Genomic DNA, 25,834 nt, shown 5'->3' on the forward strand with positions numbered 1-25,834 from the left:
TTGAACTCGCTTTGTAAGTGTTTGTGAACATGTAATCTTCCATCCAAACCCCCGACAACCTCGATGGTGGTATGTTATACCTTCAACTCCTCGAGGTACGAGAGTATATGATCAAAGCAATGTTCCAAGCATAGATGAAGAAAATATGCAAATAGAGGGGTCGATATTACAAGGGGTGGAGGCCATTCCAAGCTTGGAGCCCGCATCGGCTAACAATGTTGGAAATACAGAAGTCGTAGAATTTTTTGAGAATGAGGCAGACTTGTTCTTTTGTGGTGACATGTCTATCGACCTTCCAGTGTATGCAGAGTTGTATCAGGAGATTAACATGGGACCATAGAATACTTCATTCTTGGAGAATTATATTACTCAATTCGTTGTTTAGATCTTCCATAAAGGTAGACAAGATATGCATTTTAAGAGAGATTTTTTAAAAATGATTTATATTAATGTGCTTTGTATAGTTTAAATTGATTATTCTAACATCATTTTTTATCTGTGCAAGTATCGACATTTTCAGGATGAGTCGAGGGATGAGCGATGAGGAGTTTCAGGACATGATGGCACTCATGTCTCCAGATCAGTTCGCGAGATTCAGAGAGATGGCAGACCAGGAGCTGTCTCATTCTTCGTCAGGGCGCTCTGCTAGATCAGCTTCAGAGCCATCATATGCTTCAGCTTCGAGCAGACGATCTCGACGCTCTGACTTGGGCCAGAGGGAGGGACTGCGACTACAGGAGGATCAGGGGGGTGTTGCTGTGGAGACACGGACATGGTGTCTCCTTCTCGTCGTTCAGCTTGAGCTACGTCACCTCCAAGATTTGTCACACCTGTGGAGACATCCATTCCAGTTACTCCGGCTTTTGTGCAGCCGTCAGCAGATGGCACGCCTTTTGGTGGCACTCCTTTTGGTGGCACCCCTTTGAGTGGTACTCCGGGAGAGGGTACCCCCGTCGGTACACCGGATGTACAGGGGTCTCTTGGATATGCCCAGGAGCGTGGACGGAGATGGGAGAGGGCCCATCTTAGGCAGACTCCTAGGGGTTATGGATACCTAGTGGATAGTAGATCAGGAGCCATCATCATGAATGATGAGGGGAGGAGGGTGATGGCTCGCATGAGGGAGTTGTGCCAACAAGTTTTTCGGCACAACGTCCTGGATCATTGGAGGAACATACCAGAGGGGAGCAAGGACTACATAGTAGCATCCTTGCATGAGGAGTTCCCGGTGCCAGCCGCAGTAGATAGATTCTCTACGGGCTGGATGATGGATTGCATGCGTGCATACATGTCACATAGATGATCCGATGCACGCAAGGCAATCAAGAGTGGGGCTCCAAAGCCTGAGTGGTTAGATGCAGACGATTGGTGCTGACTGAGGGAGGAGGCTAAAAATTTGCCAAGATGTCGGAGTCAGCAGCGGGAGGCAGGAGGGCACGAATTGAGGCGAGATCGGTGCATCATCTTGGGAGTGGCGACCACAGGACATATTTGGAGGACTTTGTAAGTTTCTCTTTTGTTTTGCTTATTTGTTTTTTTGAGATATTATTTGTACTGACAATCATGTTTCTAACAGTTAGCATTTTGTTTTCTTTGCAGCACTCCGTTACAAATCGCGATCCGCACGGCCTTGAGACTCGATTTACAGAGAGGTATGGTTTCAGGGCATTGATCGACCGATTGTATAGACGTGGCGGCCCTGTAAGTCACTCATCTTTCTTGTCCGTAGTTACCATGAGATATTTGAATGCATTATTGTATGGTGGATTGATATGTTGTTTCTTTTTCTGCAGAATCCGTTTGATGCTCCTTTGCAGCGGGACGAGCTTTCGGGGGACGAGGATTTGTAGCTCGCCCTTGGATCCTTAGAGCTCACACACCTTTAGTTTTTAGTCGCCTGATCTATGTAGACATTTTCTATGTATTAGTGATATCGTTTCATGATTGTACCAATCGCATTTTATGCGATCATGTATTTATTTCATGTATCAGTTTTATGATTTCAGTATACATTCTTTTTGTTTGCAAACGCTTTGTATGCAGCAGTGCAGAAACTATTTTGTATGGCTCTCATATAGCACAGCTGCCGTGCCACAAATTTTTTTTTTCTCTATTACCATCGCTATTTGCGTCGCAAATTTACTGCTCGCGTCGCCATTGGCATCGCTATGAGCGTCGCAATTTCTCTGCAACCGTCGCTATATGTGTCGCTATATACGTCGCTATATGCGTCGCATATAGCGACGCATATAGCGATGATTCTATGGCATCGTCAATAACGACGCTTTTTGCGACGACGGGGACAAATTTTGTTGTTTGTATTTTCATCGCTTTAAACGTCGCTATAAGGTCTATATCTTGTAGTGATGGCATGTCACATTTTTAGACAAATCTTCTTTGTAATGATTCATTAAGCAAGTCATTATCAACCGTAGGAAATAGCAAAGCATGGAAAAGTTTCTAAGGGCTGCATGAAATAGGTTAACTCTAGCTTCAATTGGCATGAATCTCATTTAACTACGTAGCAGTTAGGAAAAGGTTGCATGTTGCACATTCATTGTATGAAAAATTTCAATCATTAGGAGTTGTATTTAGGGAAAGACTGCATGGTTCATTTAAGAATAAAATCGTAAAAGCTTAGTGGCATGATTCGTGAATGCAAGTCCTAGTAGGATCAATGGAAGTTATGCCAAAATTTAACATGCGTTTTAGTCTTAACAAGAAAAGTTAGGGATTGTGAATCTAGTCGTACGTAGAGGCAATGAATCGCGTTCTTACGTGAATTCTGACATAATGCAACTAGTTTTACCCTTTTAGATTAAGTTAAAATCTCTAGGAATGGTTCGTCCTTGTGGCAAGACAAGTAAACTAGATTACCTAAATCACCTAAACTGCAAAGGATTCGCATAGGATGGTTCAATCGATACAATAAATTCTCCAAGTACTAACTAGGTTTTAGCACGTTAAGGACTTGACCTAGTTTCGCACTTGTTGCCAAGTCGAGACCCTCATACCCAAAGGCCCTACCCACTTCACGGAATGTAGGGACAATTGGACGCGCTTGCAAGAAATGATCTAGGGTTTCTACCCTAAGGATCACTCGATCAAATGATGAAACTCAGATTGAGTTGGAACCCCTAGGACCGAATGTTGTCGGCCTAGTGCAATTAGGAATGGGTTGGGTAAGAAGAAACCCTAAACCTTGCTTCTTATCTAATCATGATTCCGTGACCAAAAAATGTTGTTTGATGGGTAAAATGATCCCATGGAATAGATGTGACACTTGTGCAACAAGTTGCAACGTTACATGGTCTTATGGTTTGATCACAAGAGAGTTGCCATGCCTTGGAATGAGGTTGGCAGGTTCTTGTGCAAGTTTAACTTGCTAGAGGATGAGTAGTCATCTTGTTATATCACCTTCTTGGGAAAAGTTTCCAAGTTAAGGGAGTTAGGTATTTGCTTGGGAATAAAGGATCAATCACTAATTGGAGCGACATGGTTGCCAGGATTTACTATTAACAAAACCTAAGGTATTGGTTAAGTTGGGTTAATAAGGTATGGCCCTAACCCAAGGACAAAAAGGGTGAACAAACAAACCTTTGCGGATCTTGCCAAGTCGCAATTGATCCCGGATCAAATGCTGTATGCATTCGGAGAGAAGGATTCACTCCTTAGTAGTTAGCCAAATAAACGACCACTAGAATTGATTGTGCTTGTAAAAGTTTAGGAGCACTATTTGCATTGCTTTCTCAAGGAACTAAACGATGGAAAGATATTTAATGCTTCAGGCTGAAGGCCTAAAGGGAGAGGCAGCTTTAGTTACCCTCAACTATCTGCCTGACCCTAACCAAGGAGGTTGTTAGCCACATCGAGAACGTGGACCGAACTCATCGCGTGAAGTCTCTCCGTTGAGCGCTACTTGGAGAAGGAGGACGCTTGGGTGCCAGGGGGCTCTGGCCGTAAATCCCTTGCCTTCCAGGCCCTGCACAAGATCCCAACATGACTCGGGATTGGATCTCAAGGCCCGCATACTAGTCTAGGGGTAGAATCTTGGATTAGTAATCCCTGTGGATTGCCGGATAGCCTTCGAGCGGATTATGGATAGCCTTCGCATGGATTATGGATTAGCTTGCTGGCTGGATTTTATGGATGTATTCCAAAGATAAATATGTTAACCTGTTGAAAAGAAACTTGTTTGACACAGCTTTTCTATGTCAAGTGCTAAGATTACGTGAAGGAACTAGTTTCTAGGTGGCTAATTAATGAAGCTGTTTGATATTGTCCAACTAAATGTGGTAGGTAATTAGACAACTAAAGCAACCTTGAGGAAAGTGTGATGGATGTGGCCATGGGTCCATCCTACGAATGGGTGGTCCCGATTGGCCGAGAACTTTTCTCAATCGTAATGGACAGTAAGGAGCTCTTCTGAAAGGAAATGAACAGCAAGGGTGCTAACCTAGAGTTTACGTAACAACAAAAATCTCGATTTATGCTATTTCTAGGGAATGGAATGGGACTATGCCTTATGGCAGAGAGGTCGAGCCTTGCATCCCTCTCATTTCCCATTCTCCTTGAACCAAGTGCAGTGTGAATCCGCTTTAACCCTAGCGTTTCTACATAAAGTACTGCGCTTGGGGTTTGACGCTAGTTGCCGTTTAGGAAGATGACCATTAGGGAAGACCTTGATTCAGGTTCGGTCCTAAGTGGGAACGGCCAAAATACTTCTGCTACGTGGCAGACGTGGAAAGTCCTAGATCACAAACCCTGTAACATTCCATGGGAGTGCTGGGCGGAGCTTTCTAGACTCTCTTTCCAATGGACTGCTAAGACGTGTCCTGAAAGGGAACAGGTGGACACGTTACACCTTCAAATCCATTCGTTCCCCTCTAGTGTCTCTCTTTCCTATGATCATTGGACAATACAAGGGAATTGTGCATTTCCTTTGGTTGACATTTGTGTTGCTCCAACTCTTTTTCTTCACTCCAAGGCTTGTTTTGAGTCCACATTGGCTCTCCTTTGTGCACTCCCTACTCTTCAGCATATGCTATGACCTGCTTCAATCAGCGTGAGCTGAGAAATTTGTGCCTATTATTCAAGTGATTTTCCTAGTTCAAAATTGCAGCTCCTACTCATCACTTATAATTTGTAAAACCTTTTAGCATTGGTTAGTACTCTTGGGCTTTTGGCATTATATGTATTAACTTTGAGCTCCTCTACTTCAATACACTATTGTATACAAGAGTTACCTTGCTAAAACCTATTAGAAATAGTACACTTCTTTCTGTTTGGAGCTCACGTAATGATTTCATTTTCTCCCATATACAATTTTCTTGATGATAGGATGTTATGGTAAAGTTTTTCCATGATTTTTGCACTCATCAGAGCCCACATTTGGCTCAATCTTACACATATATCACTATTGAAAGCATGGCAACATACTGGTTACTCAGAAGGACAAGCACCACTAATTCATGTTATGAGCTTCATTAATGCTTGTTGTGGACATGGCTATGATGTTGGATGTGATGATAAGGCTTGGATATGGTTTGAGCTTCATATTGGGTAGACATATGTCAGTTTATGGAGAGATTTCTACTTCTGGTAATTGCTTCAAACTTGTCACTTACTTGGGCAACTCTATGTATTGAAGCACTTATGCCATTTGGGGATTACATTGGATGCCATTGTTGCCACACGTTTGACTATGCTATGGCAAAAATTTGAGCTTCATATTTGGGCTACATTTGCACGTTTGGAACTAGAATACATTGCCTTGGATGTCATGGGGGTTGCTACTTCTTACATGGGTTATGCTTCAATGCTACATTGATTTACACCTACGAGCTTGAGGTTACCTTGAGGTCTACGATCCTATCACATGCTACATGATCTTGGATGTATGGATGCCTTCCCCATGATTTTTTGAGCTTTTTTTGCTCGTTTGGCATTCGACTTTTGTTCTAGTGGGAGACACTGTTGACACTTGGATATTATATTGAGCATTTGGCTATGTAGTTGAGCTTGATTATTGAGATAGTGGGATATCCATTTTATGTGCATGATCTCTATACATGCTATATGTCTGCAGTTTATGCCTTGAGGGCTGATCTGAGTTAACACTTGTCTCAGCCTTACAACGACCTCTGTGAGGTCTTGTGAGTTATGCATACACCTATCTTGGTTTCTTTTTCAACTTCTATTACCCCACTCAGTCCAATGTGCCTTTAACAAGCCCCCTCAATTACCCTAGGGCCTACTACATGCATGGTGTGTTAGGCCAGGTGATGTACTCTCATATTGACATATTGCAATTGACAACTTTGAGTGCTTCTCTAATGTATATTGGTTGTTAGCATTTCATACATTTCTCAACTGATAACAATGTAAACCAGACAATAAAGCCGCATCTCCAAACGATCTATCTTTGATTTCAAGTAATTGGGGTGCTCACGCTCATCCATGGGTTCAAGCATTTCACATAGCTTATCCCTAATTGGAAAAGCTTAGAATGATACAAGACTATGTCAACTGTCAAGGATTGCAACCCATTGAACAACTTCTAGAGTTTAACCTTGATTATGTGGAAAGATTTCAGCTCTAATGGACTCACAATTATTGTGAGAATTTGCAATACTTGCAATACCTTAATTTTCTTGAGAATAAAGTGTATGATTTGTCTCACTCATTTGTAGCCCAATTCTAGGCAACTACTTCTCTTGTATTCCTAATTCCTGAAATTTTTCAGGATGAGGTGGACTTTTAGGCTTTGGAACAACTTGTGACGAGGTGCACGAACTTTTAAAGCTTGAAACTGAAGTTGCATCATTGGAACAGTTGTTGGAGTTTCTTTTTAGAGCTCTCCACTTATCACCTCATTCTCAAATGTTGATTCCAGATTATGTTTCTGAGCTGATTGTTTTGGATAAATAAAAATAGTTAATGCCCTTTCATTTTCACTATTTACCATATAAACAAGTGGAGCAGGGGTTTCAAGATGAGTCTCCATATTCAAATTGTCTGGCTTGACTTTTCCATCAGTGACATTCCTAGATGGCTTTGACCTATAGTCTAATTCATTATTTGAAAGATAAACTACCATACCATCATCAGTCATTTGATTTTGAGCACGAACTTCAAAAGCTTGAAACTAAACATGTCTGCATCGTTGGAACAGTTGTTGGAGTTTCTTTTCAGAGCTCTCCACTTATCACCTCACTCTCAAATGTTGATTCCAGATTAGGTTTTTGAGTTGATTGTTTTGGATAGTTAAAAATAGCTAATGCCCTTTCATTTTCACTATTTACCATATAAACAAGTGGACCAAGGGTTTCAAGATGAGTCTCCATATTCTGATTGTCTGGCTTGACTTTTTCATCAGTGACATTCCTGGATGGCTTTGACCTATAGTCTAATTCATTATCTAAAAGATAAACTACCATACAATCATCAGTCATTTGATTCTGAGATTCAATCACTGTTGATTGTTGTCAGGAATCTCTTTGATTAGACTCATCTCCAACACCTGCTAAAGGCCTAAGCTAGTAACTCTCTCAAGTGGAATCATCCTCCAGATAGTCCTCTTCATCAAAGAATAATATGTGCACAATTTTCCAAAACCAATCTTTTTTTCCGAAGTGACCAATTATCTTAAATTGTTTTCAAAAAAAATTTAAACTTAAATGGAAATGAAATCAAAAAGGCCCGATGAAACATCATACCTCTTCAAATCTTTTGGACTTGAACAAGAAGTCCCACTAGGATGGGAGTCCAAAGAGCTCTATGGTGTATGATAATCCTTGACTGATGTCCCACCAGGCTCACACATTGAGCTTGAATGCACGAGTTGTCTAGAGAACTTGATAGGTCATCATTTTCCATAGTCCATACTCTAAAACTTTCAAGATAGTTCACTATTTTCCTACTCATCAAAGAGACATGTTTTGCCACAAGGTTGGATGCACATGAGGGCTCAACTAACAATTTTGTATCAAGCATCTTGTTGGAGCATATTCTAGGTATCATGCCCTTTCAAAGCTTTGAACTGTTAAGGAGGAAGAGTTGGAACGAGACTCCAAACCACAACATTGACTAAGACTAGAAGCTTATACTCCTAGAAACTAAGATAAAGGTAATATGTCTAGAATCATTGGCTCCACCCATGACCCAAAAATATTTTACTGAAAGAACAAGAAACCTCCATTCCACTTACCTTGGTGCCTATAGTTTGTTTGTCCTTTCTTGACATTGACAAGGGCTTACTGTAGACATGCATCTTGCTCAATGTACATCATCAGTGAGTAACGACATGTTAAAGCTTATCACCGATCAAGTCATTAGAATGTAATAAAAACACATCCTTTATCAAAGCTATTTTTTCTCAAAATCCAATATTATAAGGACTGATAAAATGAAAGTACTACCATAAATTTTTACCTATTTCCATCAGTTTGTAGTGTATGTGACTGTACACATAGCAATAAACCAACATATGTTACGTGATCTTGTTTCACCTCAAAGAAGCAAATTGTTTGGATTCCTTGATATTTTTCAAGCAAAAATAATTCATCTGAAGGCTAAATGACTGAGCTCCCTTCAAGGTGGACTCTGAAATCCTCTCATAACTAGAGTATAGGGAACATTGTATGTTTTCATAGTTCTTTATCTTCTCTTCAACATTCTAACTCTCAAATTGCATTAATCCTAGTGCCTGGGAGACCAAAGATCCCTGCTGTGAAGACCAAGTTAACCCTACCTATAGACAAAGTGACAAGTGATCCAAATGTCAAGTTTGGTCATCATTTTTTACAACGTAATCGTACTACTGCGCATCCGAGGTGTGAAATCCACCAAAAAGTTGTGTGTGTGACATTTGTTACTTTGTACATACTTAGTCGTTGTGTTTACATTTTTTTTCTGTGTGCGAGTATAGTGGAGAGAAGTTTGGAAGCATAGTGGTGGATATGTTTGGGAAGTTTGGATCAGTTTCAGAAGGCCTATCCTTGGATGTTGGCAAATTTTTGTGCAGTTTGAAATCTTGTGCCAGTATAGTCTCCATTCCAACAGGCCAACAGTTATACACTGAATCAACAAACTGGGGATTAGAAAGGGAGCTTTGTGTGGGTAGCACAGTGGTGTGTTTGTACTCAAAGTGTGGGTTGCTTGCAGATGCTCGCCTAGTGTTTGACCAATTACCACTACAAGATGCAGTCTCATAGAAAGCAATGATTGCTGGATATGCTGAATTTGGGTTTAACAAGGAACTTCTATGCTGTCTCCATCAAATGCAGCTACAAGGCAAAGCTACTGATGCTGTGACATATTTGTTCACTTTGAAAGCTTGCAGTGATGTAGGAGACTTAGAGACAGGTCATAAACTACATGCCGAGATTGACAAGAGAGGCTTGGAAATGGATTGTTCTGTGGCCAATACATTAATAGATACATATCGTAAATGTGGAGCAGTTGTGGAAGGCTAGTATATGTTTAGAAAGCTGCCTTCTAAAGATGTCGTGTTTTGGACTGCAATGATAGAGGGTTATGAAGAGAATCATGATTGGAACACGGCACAATTACGATTTGGAAGACAATGGTGCACATGTTGGCCAGTCTGAACCTAAAATTGAAGGCCGCTTTTCTGGAAGAAAAAAGGAGGCTGCTTTTTAGAGCGCACGCGGTTGCTTGTTCGTTTGGGAAGACTTGGCCCTGTTTCAAGATTTTGGGGAAAAAAGAGCACTCACGTCCTGACAGAAAAAAAAAGCAGGAGATGTTTTTTTTGGAGCTTGAATAGGGAGGAATGACTTAGGGAGGAGATTTGTACTCTCGGAGGCATGAGTTCAACAGGGAAAAATTGCAAATTGTTGTGTCGACGAAGCGGAAGAAAAAAAGCCATAGGTGATGATGTTCGACAAGCCTATTGAAGAAGTTCGAAGTGAAGATGAAGGAGCTTGACGAAGCCTATAGAAGATGATGATTAGCCAGAAGGAACGTAAAATTCTGCCTGACAGGAAAGGGGGAAGAATTAAGGATGATGGAATGCAGCAAAAGAAGTTCTCTCAATCGACATAGCTGAGAAGGGAGTAAATCATCAACCATGGCCGAGGGAGACCAGAGAAAGCTGCATCAAGCGGAAGAACCTGAAGTCAAAAAGCATGGCAGTGCTTAGTATGCTTCCGCTCTTGCTGCCTACCTGCTTTGTGCTCAGTGGGGAACTTGAGATCCTTTAGTATTAATCAGAATCTCCTCGTCTGTGTTTTAAATAGTTCATTCTCTCTTGGTACATTATCTCTTTAGGTGATTCATCATGATGATGATAATGATCCGCACTTTGCCATCTGCGTCTAGCACGGAATAATAGGTGTAGCAATTATACTCATTGTTATCTTCCTCTCTCTCATACCTCTGTTCTTCCCTCCTTCCCCTTCACTTTTAGCCCCGGCATGCTGCCCAGCCTTCCCTCCGATCATCTGAGCGATGATGACTCCGATTCTGTGCAACATCAACTCCTCCCTGAATCTTGCACGTTGAAGGGTGATAATAATCTAAATATCATCTTGCACGAAGAAGGGAGATAATAATCTCAATATCATATTGTATCAATTGGTTTAACCATTCAGAAAATACCAACCATGGGAGTTGTCTACAATCCAAAACTTGATGAACTTTTATTGCTGAAAAAGGAGGAGCATTCGTAAAAAGGAAGTCTTATTTCAGATTCTTTGTAGAAGAAGATTGGCTCAAGCGCGTTACTAAAACAGTTAAAGCCACCAGAAGGTGATTATCTCAAGCTGTGAGGAATAGTCTATTTACCACATTCAAGAGACGAAAATGCTTGAACAAATCGATTATAGGGCCGTTATCCGAAATTGAGGTAACCTTCTTTCAAATTGAATTGTGATCTTGCTTGATTGATCTTCTATTCTGAAATTAGTCAAGGTCTTTTGTGGTCGCGACTTTGCTTTCGAAAGCCCTTCGACATCTTTGGTGAACCCGATGTGAAAGCGTCGCATAAATTTCAGGATGGAAGATACTCCAACATCAATTTCAGCCTCTTCTACTATTCCTGCTTTGTCCTCTACTTCAGCTCCATCATTGACTGCTGCTTCAAGTACTTCAACGGATGATTTAAAGCAGATTTTGCAAAATATGTTTATGTATATGCAGCTTCAAAATCAGGAGACGCAATTGTATATGCAGCAGCAGCAACAATTGCATCAACAACAGTTGTTTCAGCAAAGGCAACTATATTCGAAGCAAGAGAATGCCATCATCGCGACCAAGGCGATTGAAGCAGTTGATAATGAGAAGAAGCTATTTGATGGCCGTAATGTTTCAGCTTATTTGAAGACATATGAGATCAAGATGGGATTTTTTGGAGTACCAGCAGGACTTATGAGTAAGTATTTCCTTCGTCTTGTCACACCCGCCTTGAGGGAAAAATTGACTGATCTTTTTATTCAAAATTCGCATTGGCAAGATTTTAAGAAGGCCCTGAAAGAAGAGTATTTCCTTGAGGACTTTGGGATGGCTACACGGCGGTCATTCCGAGAGTGGGTCTACATGCAAAACAAAGGTCTAGCTGCTTCAGAGTTGATACGAGAATTTGAAGAGAGGTATGGTCAACTTGATGCCATTGAACAAAGAGCATTGGATGTTGAGAAAGTTGAGCTTTTCTTGCATCCTGCTCTTCAGGAAGAATTAGGAGAGCTTATTGAGGATCGCACGAAGCTTACGGGTCTTAAAAGGGATTGGCAAGATGCCCAGGATGTAGTCTCGACTTTGACCAAGAGGAGGATATGGAAGACCCGCCTACAGAATGGATCTATGACACCGATGCCATCTTCTGCTCCTATGCCTGCTTCTATCCCTGTTATTTCTTCTCTTCCTCAGCCAGTTTCTTGGCCTTTGCCAGTGCCTACTGTTTCTACTCCTTCCATTCCTCCTATTCCAAGACCGATGCCGGCTTCTTCTGCTCCAAAACCATTCGCTCCGTCGGTGCCTTCCTCTCTTGATGATATAATCAAAGGCATAACGGATTTGACACTAGAGTCAGTTAAAGCAGAATTGGTGGGAAAATTGAAAGAGCAGTTTGCTTCGACTGTGCCTACTATTTCTTCTACTACTCCTACTGCACCTAGGAGTGCTCCTAGTGCACCTAGGAGAGATCGAAGATGTATTTGGTGTGATAGTACTGACCATCAGCATTGCAGGGATTGTGAATCCTTTCAAGATGCAAGGAGGAAGAATTTGGTATTTTGAGGACAAGGTGGTAAGATCTGGTTGACTGAAACAGGAGCTCCGCTTACTACCAATTTTGGGAAAGGCAGAAAGAAGAAATTAGTGGATGACATGGTTGCGCGTACTTCTTATGTGGCAGCTAGAGGAGATGCTTCTGCATATGGATTCCAGATTGAGAAAGGATCTGAGAATCAGTCAGCATTATGGACTTATGCTATGGAGACGGCAAACAAGGGAAAAATTCAGCAGACTATTTTGACTAGCGCAGGTTCTAGCATCAGATCTGAGACAGGTTGGGATTCGCCTGTTGACAGGTATACTATTTATGCCTACTTGGCTAAGTCTCAGGGAGCAGATACACTTGTTGAGGAGAAGCGTAAGAGGGATGAGGAAAATCCAAATGCAGCTAAAAAGACTAGAGGGGGTGAGTTTGTTACTCCACCTACTGCAGGACCATCTTTGAGACTAGGGCCAGAACGACAGATGGAAGATGCTCAAAAGAAAGAAAAGAGGCAAGAGCCTAGAGAGAGAAAGCAGTCAGGGTTTAGATTGATGTCTGATATTGAGACATCTACAGACATGAAAAAAATCTTTAATGACAAGATACTTGGCAGTGAGGTGACTTTTACTATTTCTGAGGTTTTGGGCATCTTGAAAAGAGAGTTTCAAGATCAGTTCCAAGAAGTCCTGAAGAGGAAAAGACATGCATTGCCTACTACTGCTACACAGGGAGTTTTGATTGGGGAGTTGGATGAGGATGAGGATGAGGTTATGGTTGAGAATGCTTTTGTTTTTCCACAGATAGAGAAGGGCATTTAGCCTATGCATTATGCTGAAACTGATGAGCCTATCTTGATACCGCATAATCACTTTTCGCGGAGTCATTGGGCTAGGGCAACTACAGAAACGATGGTAAAAATTGGAGAGAAACAGGTTCCTTATGTTGGTTTGGTGGATCATGGTTCAGAGATTAATCTCATAGTTTGTGGAGTTTATGAAAGTAATAGATGGCCTATGGATGTAGAGCATGGGTGGCGTATGAGAGCCGCCAACAACACTGGAGGTGATTTGTATGCTGCATGTCCTAGTGCCAGGGTTTCTATTGGAGATGTAGAGGAGGATTTCCATTTCTTTGTGCAGGATTCATGCTCTTATCCCATAATTCTTGGACAACCATTCATTACAGAGATGTGCATGAAAAATAGTCTGATGCTAGAACCTGCCCTAGTCAAAATAGTCTGCTGAATTTTTCCCTTGTTTGCCGTCTCCATAGCATAAGTCCATAATGCTGATTGATTCTCAGATCCTCTGGATGTTGAACATTCAGCCACCACTGGAGTGCACAATTGCTGATTTACAACAAGATTTGAGTAATGTAGAGGATCATAATGAAGCGAGGGTTGATACGAAATACAAGACTGTGGATAAGAAGATGAAACTGGTAGCTGTATCACTTCCACCTAACAGTGATCAACAAATAGAGAGGGTTGCCAAACATGAAATTTTGAGGAATCCAGAGCATATAGGCCATAAATTTTCAGCAGAGAATCTTGCTGAATTAAAAATTGAAAATGGTGATTTCTTGCTACCCACAGAGAAACAATGCTTTCAGGAGATGCTTGAGTGACATGGAAGGGGGTTTACTTTTTTTCCGCATGAGATTGGATGTGTGAGTCCGGATATTGTTGCTCCTATGGTGATATTTACTATTCCTCATATTCCATGGAACCTCCGACCTATTCCATTGCCTAAGGCACACCTGCCAAAGCTAATTGACTTGTTGAAAGAGAAAATCAGGATGGGAATCCTAGAGCCATCATCTGCACCATACTCAAATAGGTGGTTTACGGTTCCAAAGAAGAATGGTACTCTCTGATTTATACAGGACATGCAGCCAGTAAATAGAGTTACTATCAGGAATGTTGGTATAGGTCCAATTGTGGATGAGTTTGCAGAAGCATTTGCTGGATGTGCCATCTATTCTTTAGGTGATTTGTATTCGGGATATGATCAATTTCAGTTGGCTTTGGAAAGTAAGGACATAACCACTATGAGAACTCCTATTGGGCTTCTCAGGATGTGTACCTTGCCTCAAGGTGCCACTAATTCTGTTGCGCATATGATGAATGCCGTGCATAAGGTCCTTCGTGATTACATACCTCAGCTTACCATGCCTTTTTTGGATGATGTGCCCATTAAGGGGTGTATAGAATAAGAGAAGAATGAGAGTCTAAATGAGCAGGGATGCAGATATTTTGTGGCTGATCATATTTCAGCTTATGAAAAGATTTTGGCCAGGCTAGAAGAAGTGAACTTGACACTATCAGGGCTAAAATCTATTTTTGGAGTAAATGAGGTTATCATTGTTGGACATATGTGTGGGTATTATGGCAGGAAACCCTCACCTGAGAAGGTGGATGCTATAGGCAAGATTACGGAGTATTGTTCTACCACTTCAGAGGTACGGAGATTCATTAGAGCTTGTGTGTTTTACATGATTTGGATACCCCATTTTGCACACATAGTAGATTGTTTATATCAGCTGCTTCGAAAGGGGCAGAAATTTTATTGGGATGAGAGTCACACTAGAACCATACGAAAATTGAAGAAGTTATTACAGATTGCTCCTACTCTCAGGAAAGTGGATTATAATTGCGGAAGTCCTATTGTATTGACAGTTGACACTAGTCCAATTGGCATAGGTTGGGCTGTGGGTCAAGATAATGCAGATGGAAATAGATATGCTATTCGGTTTGGGGCGAAAGTCCTAAACGAGAGACAGAGGAGATATCCGCAAATCAAGAGGGAGTTACTTGGGATTGTTACAGCTCTCAAATGTGACAAGGAGTACTTTATTGGAGCCTCAGTTGTGGTAGAGACAGATTGCTTGCCATTGATAGGTATGATTACGAGTTGCTCTACTTCGGATATAGCTATGCTGAGATGGATTGCATACATCAAGTCATTAAATCTAGAATTTAAACACATAGCAGGGAAGAATAATCCAGTGGTGGCGGATATGCTGTCTAGAGCCAGATATGATGATGAGGAGACACTAGTTGCAGAAGAGGATGATGTAGAAATTTCAGCCGCTATGGTTGATCATGTTTGCCATGTCTATGATATTGTGGCTTTCATAGAAGAACTCTATGTTGGAGATTGGTTGCAGATTGGCAAATATCTTAGTACACTAAGCAAAAGAGATGAACGGAAAGATGAAGAGTTCAAGAAGATCAAAAGAAAAGCCTATGGTTATTTTCTCAAGGAGGGATTTCTTTGGAAGCACCCAAAGAAAAGGGGTGGATTACCCTTGCAGGTTGTTTGCGATAGAGAGACACAGTTACAGGTGATGAGGGAGTTTCATGAGAGTCCTTGGGCTGGTCATAGAGGAGTGTGGGCTACTTATGAAAAAATCAAGGAGAAATATTGGTGAAAAGGCATGTACAGAGATGTCTCTTACTTTGTAGAGACTTGCAGAGACTGTCAGATGTATTCCGTAGTGCGTTATCAAGATGAGCTTCATCCGACCTATCCGCTATGCATTCATTATAAGTGGGTAGCTGACTTGGTTACTATGCCTATGGGTCTATGGAAGATGAGATATATTGTTTTGGCTAGAGAGGATCTTACCAATCATGTTGAGGGCAGACCTTTGAGAATGAAGACCACTAGTGCAGTGTGTAAGTTCTTGTCGGAAGAAATTTTCTACAGGTATGGCTGTGTGGGTAAGATCACTGCAAATCACGATGAATTGCATGCAAATGAAGTTAGGGAGTTTTTCTTTCAACTAGGAATCAAGTTGGCTCTAACCACAGCATACAATTGAGAGGGAAATGGGAAGAGTGAAAGAGGTCATCCACCAATAGTGAAACCATTAGCCAAAGCATGCAGAGGATAGATTAAAGAATAGCCGAGACTTCTACCATTTGCTTTGTGGGCTGATCGTACGACTCATAGTGTTACTACAGAATATATGCCCTCAGAGTTGATGTATGGTCAGAAACCGGTTATGTCAACTGAGACTTGTGCTTTGACTTGGTCAGTTTTACCTTGGCAGGAGGATTTGATGAGGAAGGAGCTCTTAGCTCTTTGGATTCGGCTGTTGGAGAGAAGACCAAAGGATATTCAGCTAGCTATTGACAGGTTGAAGGTTGCTAGACTAAGAAATAAGGACAGGTTTGACAGCAGGCATCGCTTGCGGCCTAAAGTAATAGAAGAGGGAGACTGGGTATTAGTCTTTGATAGCAGTCTTGAAAATCAGCATACTGCACTTTGGAGGATGGTGAAAAGATGGTTTCGACCATACATAGTCAGACATGTCTTTGACAATGCAACATATGAGCTGACAGAATTGGATGGGACAGTGCTTAGAGTGTGTATTGCAAGAAAAAGAATTAAGATTTTCAAAAAAAGAGATTATGAGAATTATGCATTGGAAGATTTTGCAAGACAAGAGCAACGAGAAGAAACTCCAGTAGAAAAGATAGATGATATGACAGATAATCTTGCTGATAAACCAGAAATACACAATGAAGAGGTTGATCTGTTCGTGGATCCTGATGATAATGATCATGGGTAGTTGGCCCATCTGGAGGATGCACAGGATCAGAGGGGGTGGATGTCGTACTACTGCACATCGGAGGTGTGAAATCCACCAAAAAGTTGTGTGTGTGACATTTGTTACTTTGTACATACTTAGTCGTTGTGTTTACATTTTCTTTTTTGCGTGCGAGTATAGTGGAGAGAAGTTTGGAAGCATAGTGGTGGATATGTTTGGGAAGTTTGGATCAGTTTCAGAAGGCCTATCCTTGGATGCTGGCAAATTTTTGTGCAGTTTGAAATCTTGTGCCAGTATAGTCTCCATTCCAACAGGCCAACAGTTATACATTGAATCAACAAAATGGGGATTAGAAAGGGAGCTTTGTGTGGGTAGCACAGTGGTGTGTTTGTACTCAAAGTGTGGGTTGCTTGCAGATGCTCGCCTAGTGTTTGACCAATTACCAGTGCAAGATGCAGTCTCATAGAAAGCAATGATTGTTGGATATGCTGAATTTGGGTTTAACAAGGAACTTCTATGCTATCTCCATCAAATGCAGCTACAAGGCAAAGCTACTGATGCTGTGACATATTTGTTCACTTTGAAAGCTTGCGGTGATGTAGGAGACTTAGAGACAGGTCATAAACTACATGCCGAGATTGACAAGAGAGGCTTGGAAATGGATTGTTCTGTGGCCAATACATTAATAGATACATATCGTAAATGTGGAGCAGTTGTGGAAGGCCAGTATATGTTTAGAAAGCTGCCTTCTAAAGATGTCGTGTTTTGGACTGCGATGATACAGGGTTATGAAGAGAATCATGATTGGAACACGGCACAATTACGATTTGGAAGACAATGGTGCACATGTTGGCTAGTCTGAACCTGAAATTGAAGGCCGCTTTTCTGGAAGAAAAAAGGAGGCTGCTTTTCAGAGCGCACGTGGTTGCTTGTTTGTTTGGGAAGACTTGGCCCTGTTTCAAGCTTTTGGGGAAAAAGAGCACTCACGTCCTGATGGAAAAAAAAGCAAGAGATGTTTTTTTTGGAGCTCGAATAGGGAGGAACGACTCAGGGAGGAGATTTGTCCTCTCGGAGGTACGAGTTCAACAGGGAAAAATTGCAAATTGTTGTGACGACGAAGCGGAAGAAGAAAAGCCAGAGGTGATGATGTTCGACAAGCCTATTGAAGAAGTTTAAAGTGAAGATAAAGGATCTTGACAAAGCCTATAGAAGATGATGATTAGCCAGAAGGGACGTAAAATTCTGCTAATGGGAAAGGGGGAAGAACTAAGGATGATGGAACACAGCAAAAGAAGTTCTCTCAATCGACATAGCTGAGAAGGGAGTAAATCGTCAACCATGGCCGAGGGAGACCAAAGAAAGATGCATCAAGCGAAAGAACCTGAAGTCAAAAAGCATGGCAGTGCTTAGTATGCTTCCGTTCTTGCTTCCTACCTAGTTTGTGCTCAGTGGGGAGCTTGAGATCCTTCAGTATTGATTAGAATCTCCTCGTCTGTGTTTTAAGCAGTTCCTTCTCTCTTGGAACATTATCTCTTTGGGTGATTCATCATGATGATGATAATGATCTGCACTTCGCCATCCGCGTCTAGCACGAAATAATAGGTGCAACAATTATACTCATTGTTATCTTCCTCTCTCTCATAGCTCTATTCTTCCTTCCTTCCCCTTCACTTTTAGCCCCGGCATGCCGCCCAGCCTTCCCTCCGATCATCTGAGCAATGATGACTCCGATTCTGTGCAATGTCAACTCCTCCCTGAATCTCGCACGTTGAAGGGTGATAATAATCTAAATATCATCTCACACGACGAAGGGTGATAATAATCTCAATATCATATTGTATCAATTGGTTTAACCATGGTCTATAATCCAAAACTTGATGAACTTTTACTGCTGAAAAAGGAGGAGCATTCGTAAAAAGGAAGTCTTATTTCAGATTCTTTGCAGAAGAAGATTAGCAAATCACTCCCAGCTTCTGAGGTGGGGACCAAGCACGTTACTGAAACAGTTAAAGACACCACAAGGAGATTATCTCAAGCTGTGAGCAATAGTCTATTTACCACATTCAAGAGACGAAAAGGCTTGAACAAGTTGATTATAGGGCCATTATCCGAAATTGAGGTAACCTTCATTCAAATTGAATTGTGATCTTGCTTGATTGATCTTCTATTCTGAAATTAGTCAAGGTACTCTATGGTCGCGACTTTGCTTTCGAAAGCCCTTCGACAACGTGATGACCAACATCTACATAAGCTATTTTGGAATTCTACTATTGTAGATCTTAATTATCTATTGGTGGCTATCCTACTAACAATGACATCTATCCACGGGTGACCAAATTTGCACACTCTCAATGCTACATTTTGATCTCATTCGGGCCACCCAATTACTAGACATCATGTGCAAGTTGTTGGCTTTATTCTCGCCCCTATATTTTGTTATTTGGAGACCTTCATTTGCTATCACAACTTTATTTTCAACATAGGTAGGTTGCCCAACTCCTACACCACCTCGGATGTAATATTCCCGCACACTGCGTACCATAAATATTGACTTCCCGCACGCCGTGTAAATCCTGTGCAAGGGTATCCCCTACATCGTATTATTGATAGCTTAACCCATACCATTCACGCTCAAAAATGAGGCCTCCACATTGTGAATTAGAGGCTGGGGTTGAAGATCGTAAAAGTCACGAGGGAACACCCTTTCTGAACGGGCAATTGAATAAATTTTAGGCAAATTTTTTTAATTATCCCTTCCCCCAGCCGATGCATGGCTGGAGGAGAGGGAGTGTGGGGAGGAATGGTCTAAGGAAGAGTGAGTAGGGAATGCATGAGGAGGGAATGGCATGAGTCCTCCACGTGGTGGAGCTTCCCTTTCCCCGCCCTTGCCTATATGAATTCCCGTTAGGGAGAGAAGAGGGGGGAAGGGACGGTGCTGTGAGAAGGAGGAGAGGACGCTGCTGCCCTGCCGTTGGGGAAAAGAGGAGACCAGGCCGTCGCCGTCGTGCAGGAAGCCGCCGCGCTGCAGCTGCAGTCCGCCAGTCCGCCATAGCCGCCACCACAGCCCGCCAGACTGACACGGTCCGCCGCTCGCCTGGATCACGACCCCCCCCCCCCCCCCCCCGACGTTGCTGCAGAAGCTTAGAAGCTTCTTAAGAAGCTTCTAAAGGGGCTTTCTTAAGCCCCCTTCCCACTAGGTCCCATAAGTCCATTCATACCCCCCCCCCCCCCCCCGGAACTTTGAAGAGAAGAGGAATAAGCTATAAAGCCCTCCCGCAAGATCCTTCATAAGAGGCTTCCCGCAATTAGGCTTCAAAGGCCATAAGCCATTTGTGAACCCATTCCTATCCACCCCGGGTTTTTCCTAAAGAACTCATCTGCAAGCACCATTTATCCAAAGGCCCGCAAAGGAATCTCCTGCGTACGAGGGAAAAAGGCAAAGGTCTGGAGGCTGCATACCAAGGCAAGTCAATTCATAGACCGAAAAGGTAACCCAGAAGCCGAAACCATGCCTACGATGGCCCCTAAAAAGTCACAAGGTGCGCCTGCGGGAGGTTCATCTCCAAGCATACAAGTGGATATCTCCCCGAGCCCACAAGTCCAGGTTTTTTTCGAGTTTATTCTCGCATAAAGAAATGTTTAGGCGCGCTTAATTCCATAAGGGAGAATGCATTTTACGCTTATTTTTAATGCATGTGGCAGTGTTACAAATACATTTGATAAATTATCTCTTTAAACATTAGACAAGGTTGATGCATGTCATGAAATTGAAACGGTTGCATTTCCAGAGTTGTCCGCCTTAGAAGACTAGCTGCATGTTGCTATTTTGGAACATTATCAAAGTAATGAGTCTAAACATATAGGGCAAAGAAGTGAAATTGATAAGTGCATTTGGTTACTAGACATGGTAGGAATATGCGTGTGCCGCATTTTAGGCAACATCTTCCTTGTAATGATTCATGAGGAAAAGTTAACACCCATAAGATATTATCCGAAAAGAAATAGAAGAGTACGAAAATGATCTTAGGGACTTGCAAGTAGCATGTAACAGGGAATAAGTTAACACTAGCTTTAGTTTGGTATGAACTTCATTAGCTACATTGTAGCTAGGGGAAAGTTGCGTGTTACATAGTCATCATGCAGAAATTTCATTCATCAGGAGCCGTATTTAGGAAAGGTCGCATGGTTTATCAAAGCATGAGATTCTAAAGTGTAGACAACAAGGTTGTAGGCATGATTATTTGATGTAAGTCCTAGTAGGTCCTAGGAAAAGTTAGTACCCAGATTATCATGCATTTTTACTATACCAAGGAAAGATAGAGTTATTGTGAACCATGTGATGAGTAGAAGCAATGAATCACATGTTTACATGTATTGCGGTAGTTGCAACTAATTTTCCTCCTTTAGATCTACTTTATTATCTCTAGGAAGGATTCATCCTTGTCGCGAGACAAGCATAGTGAATTACCCAAATCACCTAGTCACAAAGGATTCATATGGGTATGGTTCAGTCAATACGATAGATACCCCAAACACTAACTAGGGATTAGCACGTTAAGGATTCGGCCAAGTCCTCCCATTGTCGCTAAGTCGAAACCTTCAAACCCAATAGTCCAAACCATATTTCCAAAAATGTTAAGCTAATTGGATGCTCATGTAAACAATAAGCTAGGATTCCTACCTTAAGGACCAAGCGTCCAAAATGATGAAACTCGAATTGAGTTGGAACCCTAGGACTAAACGTTGTCGATTTAGTGAAATTAGGGATGGGTTGGGTAAAAAGACACCCTAAACCCTCCTTCTCGTCTGAAGTAATTCCATGACCAGAAAACGCCATTCAATGGGTGAAATGATCCCGTGGAATAGATGCAACACATGTGCAAAAAGTTGCAACATCGTATAGACTTGTGATTTGTCCACAAGAGAGTTTGTCATTTCTTGAAATGAGGTTGGCAGGTTCTTGCGCAAATTTAACTTACAAGAGGATGAGTAAGCATCCTGTTACATCACCTTTCTTGGGGAATAATTGCCAAGAAAAAGGAGAGTTAGGTATTTGCCTGGAAGTAAATGACCAATCAATAAATTGAAGCGACATGGTCGCCAGGATTTACTATTAATAAAACCTAAGGTATTGGTTAAGTTGGGTTAACAGGGTATGGCCCTAACCCAAGGACAAAAGGGTGAACAAACAAACCCTTGGGGATCTTGCCAAGTCGCAATTGATCCCAGATCGAATGCTGGATGCATTCGGAGAGAAGGATTCACTCCTTAACAGTTGGCCAAATAAACGACCATTGGAATTAATTGTGCTTGTAATAGTTTAGAAAGCACTGTTTGCATTGTTTGCTCAAGGAACTAAAGGATGAAAAGATATCTAAATGCTTCAGGTTGAAGGCCTGAAGGGAGAGGCAGCTTCAGTTACCCCCGACTGCCTGCCTGACCCTAACCAAGAGGGTTGTTGACCGCGCCGGGAACGTGGACCGAACCCGCCGCAAGAGGTCTCTCCGTTGAGCTCTACTTGGAGCAGGAGGACGCTTGGGTGCCAGGGGGGGCTCTGGCCGTAAATCCCTCGCCATCCGGGCCCTGCACAAGAGGCTAACGTGACTCGGGATTGGATCTCGAGGCCCGCATACTAGTCTACGGGCAGAAGCTTGGAATAGTGATCCCTGGTGGATTATTGGATAGCCTTTGGGCGGATTATGAACAAGCCTACGGGCGGAACTCCTTGTATTTCAAAGATAAAAGGATAAAATGATAATAAAGAAGTTGTTTGACATTGTTTTCTTTATGTCTTGTGATAAGATTACGTGAAGGAACCAGTGCCTAACAGGGTTAATCAAAGAAGCTGTTTGTTATATGTCAAATTAATGTGGTAGGTAATTACATAACTAAAACAAACCGAGGAAAGTGCGGAGGATGGACCATGGGTCCGTCCTATGGATGGGTGGTCCCGGTTAGCCGGGAACTTTTCTCAAAATCTTGGACGAACAGAAGGATGATCATCGCCACCGAAACAAATAACGAGAACAATGACTTAGAATTACCTATTACCCGATTCACGCTGTTTTAGGGGAACGGAATGGGACTATGCCTTATGGCAGAGAGGTCGAGCCTTGCATCCCTCTCGTTTCCCATTCTCCTTGAACCAAGTGCAGCATGAATCCGCTTCAGGCCAGGCGTTTCTGCGTAAAGTAGTTTGATCGGGCCTCACGCTAGTTACTGCTAGCTAATGACCAAACAAGAAAACCTAAATTCAGGTCGATCCTAAGTGGGAACGGCCAGGATACTTCCGCTACGTGGCAGACGCGGGAAGACCTAGATCGCAAGTCCCGTAACATTCCATGGGAGTGCCGGGCGGAGCTTTCTAGACATCCTTTCCGATGGACTGCCAAGACGTGTCCTAGAAGATTCTTGCGGACACGTTACATCGGAGTATTAATGCATCATCCAATCAACAAACTCTACATTTTATGCTCACTAGATTGCGTATCCAACATTGTTAGACATCTATGGACTAGTACTACTACTATGTCTTGGGAAAGACATCTCTTCAAATGATGCATCTTCTTAAACACCTTGTAAGCCACAGATTTTCTAGTGGTGTAAGGATTGATTGATGGAAAAGCTTTACTAAGAGACCTATACTATAATCATAGAGCATTGATTGATAAAGCTCCAAGGTCTTGAGTTTGTTGGTGAAGTGTATGGAATAGCTAGATCTACAAAGCTGAAAACTAAAAAAAAGGATAGATATAGCTGCTCTTTTATTAAGATTATAGCAGCCCACCATTAAGAGAAAACCTCTAGAGACAAAGCCGTATTGATGACTTGGGTGTGGCCTCTCCTTGAAGTATTTACATATATGTTCTAATAGTGCTTCTACAATCTAACAATAGCTTTAATTTATTTCAAATTGAAACAATCCAAAGCACTATAAAGATATTAGTGTAATCTAGATCAAGATCCTTTGCTAGTTTGAGTCATTAGTGATTTGATGGATCCATGGAGTGGACCTTCTTGAGACAAAGGATAATGGCGAGCAATCCTGATGGAAGGAGGGGGAGATATCACTAAATTGGGACCAAAATATGGCTGCCATCATATTGTTGTAAGCTAGAATAAGGTAATAAGCTTTTGCATGTAGTGATTGATTTAGGGATATTAAATTGTTGGATTTTTGGAGGCAAGTCACACGTGACAAGTGGGTAGGAATGTGTATGAAGTGTCAAATGCGTGGAGAAGAAATAGGACTCCGCATTGAAAGTGGCAAGAGAGGATCTTAAAGATGTGGACCTGGAATTAGATGTGTGTGTTGTAGGAAATGAGGTTGAAGTAGTGGACCCACCATTAGAGTTGCATGTGTGGCATGGGATGAATTCAAAGATGTGGTTGCAAAGGGTGCAATTGGATATAGAGTAAGAGAGTGAGAGTTTTGGTGATTTAAAAGGCCGACAAGATATGGAATTTGTTAAAGATGGCACTCCTACAGATATGGAATTTGTTAAAGATAGCACTCTTACACAAAAAAAAACTTCGTGTTATGTGTCATATTGTCTATAAGCTTTGTGACCATAAGGTTCAAGATATCTAGTGAAGATAAGCTGTGTGGCTCTTAGAGAGAATTTTGATTTGTGGTCCATGTTGATGAGAAAGGCAGTGCATCCAAATATCTTCAGATGTGATAATTTAGGAGGGTGGCAAAACCATAATTCATAGGGAGTGTGATTGTGAAGAGAGGTAGAATACAACCTATTTTGAAGATAAGTTGCTATGGCAATTGCTTCTTCCCAATATTCTTTTTGAAGATGTGCTACCAAAAAAATAGCTCTCGTAGTGTTTAGCAAAGTGGAGTTCCTACATTTAGCAACTCCATTTTGTTGTGGATGATAAGGTATAGTAAGCTCATGATGAATCCCAAAAGCTTTGCAGTAGTCTTCAAACTCATTGGTTGTTTACTCTCTTGCATTATCTATTCAAAGAACCTTGATTCATAGCTCATGCTTATTCTCCATTGCTTCTTTTTATTCTTTGAACTTTGAAAATACATGTGACTTTCTTGTGTGGAAATTTACTATAGTATATGTAGAGAAATCATCAATGACTACCATGAAGTATTTTCCTCTAGTGAGTGAGATAACATTGATGGGACCACAAATGTTGGAATGTACTAATTGAAGCAATTGAGTTTTAATTGAATAGGATTTAGAGAAAGGAAGATGTGTGGATTTATTAAGAGCACAAGCTTGACAAAATGGAAGTTGAGAGAGATAAGGTAGGATGCCAGGACAAATTTCTTGTTGGTAAGTTGTGGGAGAACATGTTGAGAGACATGACCAAATCGAAAGTGCCATTGAAGAAGTCTTGTGTTGAACTAGAAAGTGAGGTGAAATTAGTAAAAGCATTTGCAATAGAGGGGATTTGAGAATTTAAAAGCCAAGTGTGTAAAGCCTACCTAAATTTGGACAAGTTTGAGAGAGGGCGAAAATAGCTTCAAGATACAATGGTCCTTGAAGAAGTGCGAAGTGAAAGAAGCTTGAGAAGTGAGCTCACTGATACTTAGAAGATTTTTCTTAAGATTTGGAACAAGTAGACTTTTTGTACCGTAACTATGTAGTTAGATGGAAGCTCCACTTGAATCGTCTCATAGTCTTGAGTTTGCTGGATGCTATTATCCCCCATGGCTACACTGAGTGGAGTAGACATCTCTTCAAAATTGATCAATCATTATTTGTGAAAAGTCATATGATGAGTAGCTACGAAGTCTAGGAACCATGTATATTCTTCTTTGGATCTTGGTGAGATAGCAAGACACTTGTAGCTAAGTTGATGATGGTGTTTAAGTGATCCTCTATGTCATAATTTCCAATGCTAACAAAGTGAGCTTGGCTCCATGAGTGATGCTTGTTGAATATATATTTTTACCATTAATCCTTTTTTAGATAACCTTGTATTTTACAAACATTGCATATGAGATGGTAGTGACGATCTATAGAAATGGAAAAGGATTGAAATGACTAATTAGAGTTAGGTTGGGATGAGGAT

The sequence above is a fragment of the Lygodium microphyllum genome, chromosome 23 (genome assembly GCF_053477565.2).
Source record: "Lygodium microphyllum isolate KBCC chromosome 23, Lygodium_microphyllum_v1.1.10, whole genome shotgun sequence".
Lineage (NCBI taxonomy): Eukaryota > Viridiplantae > Streptophyta > Polypodiopsida > Schizaeales > Lygodiaceae > Lygodium > Lygodium microphyllum.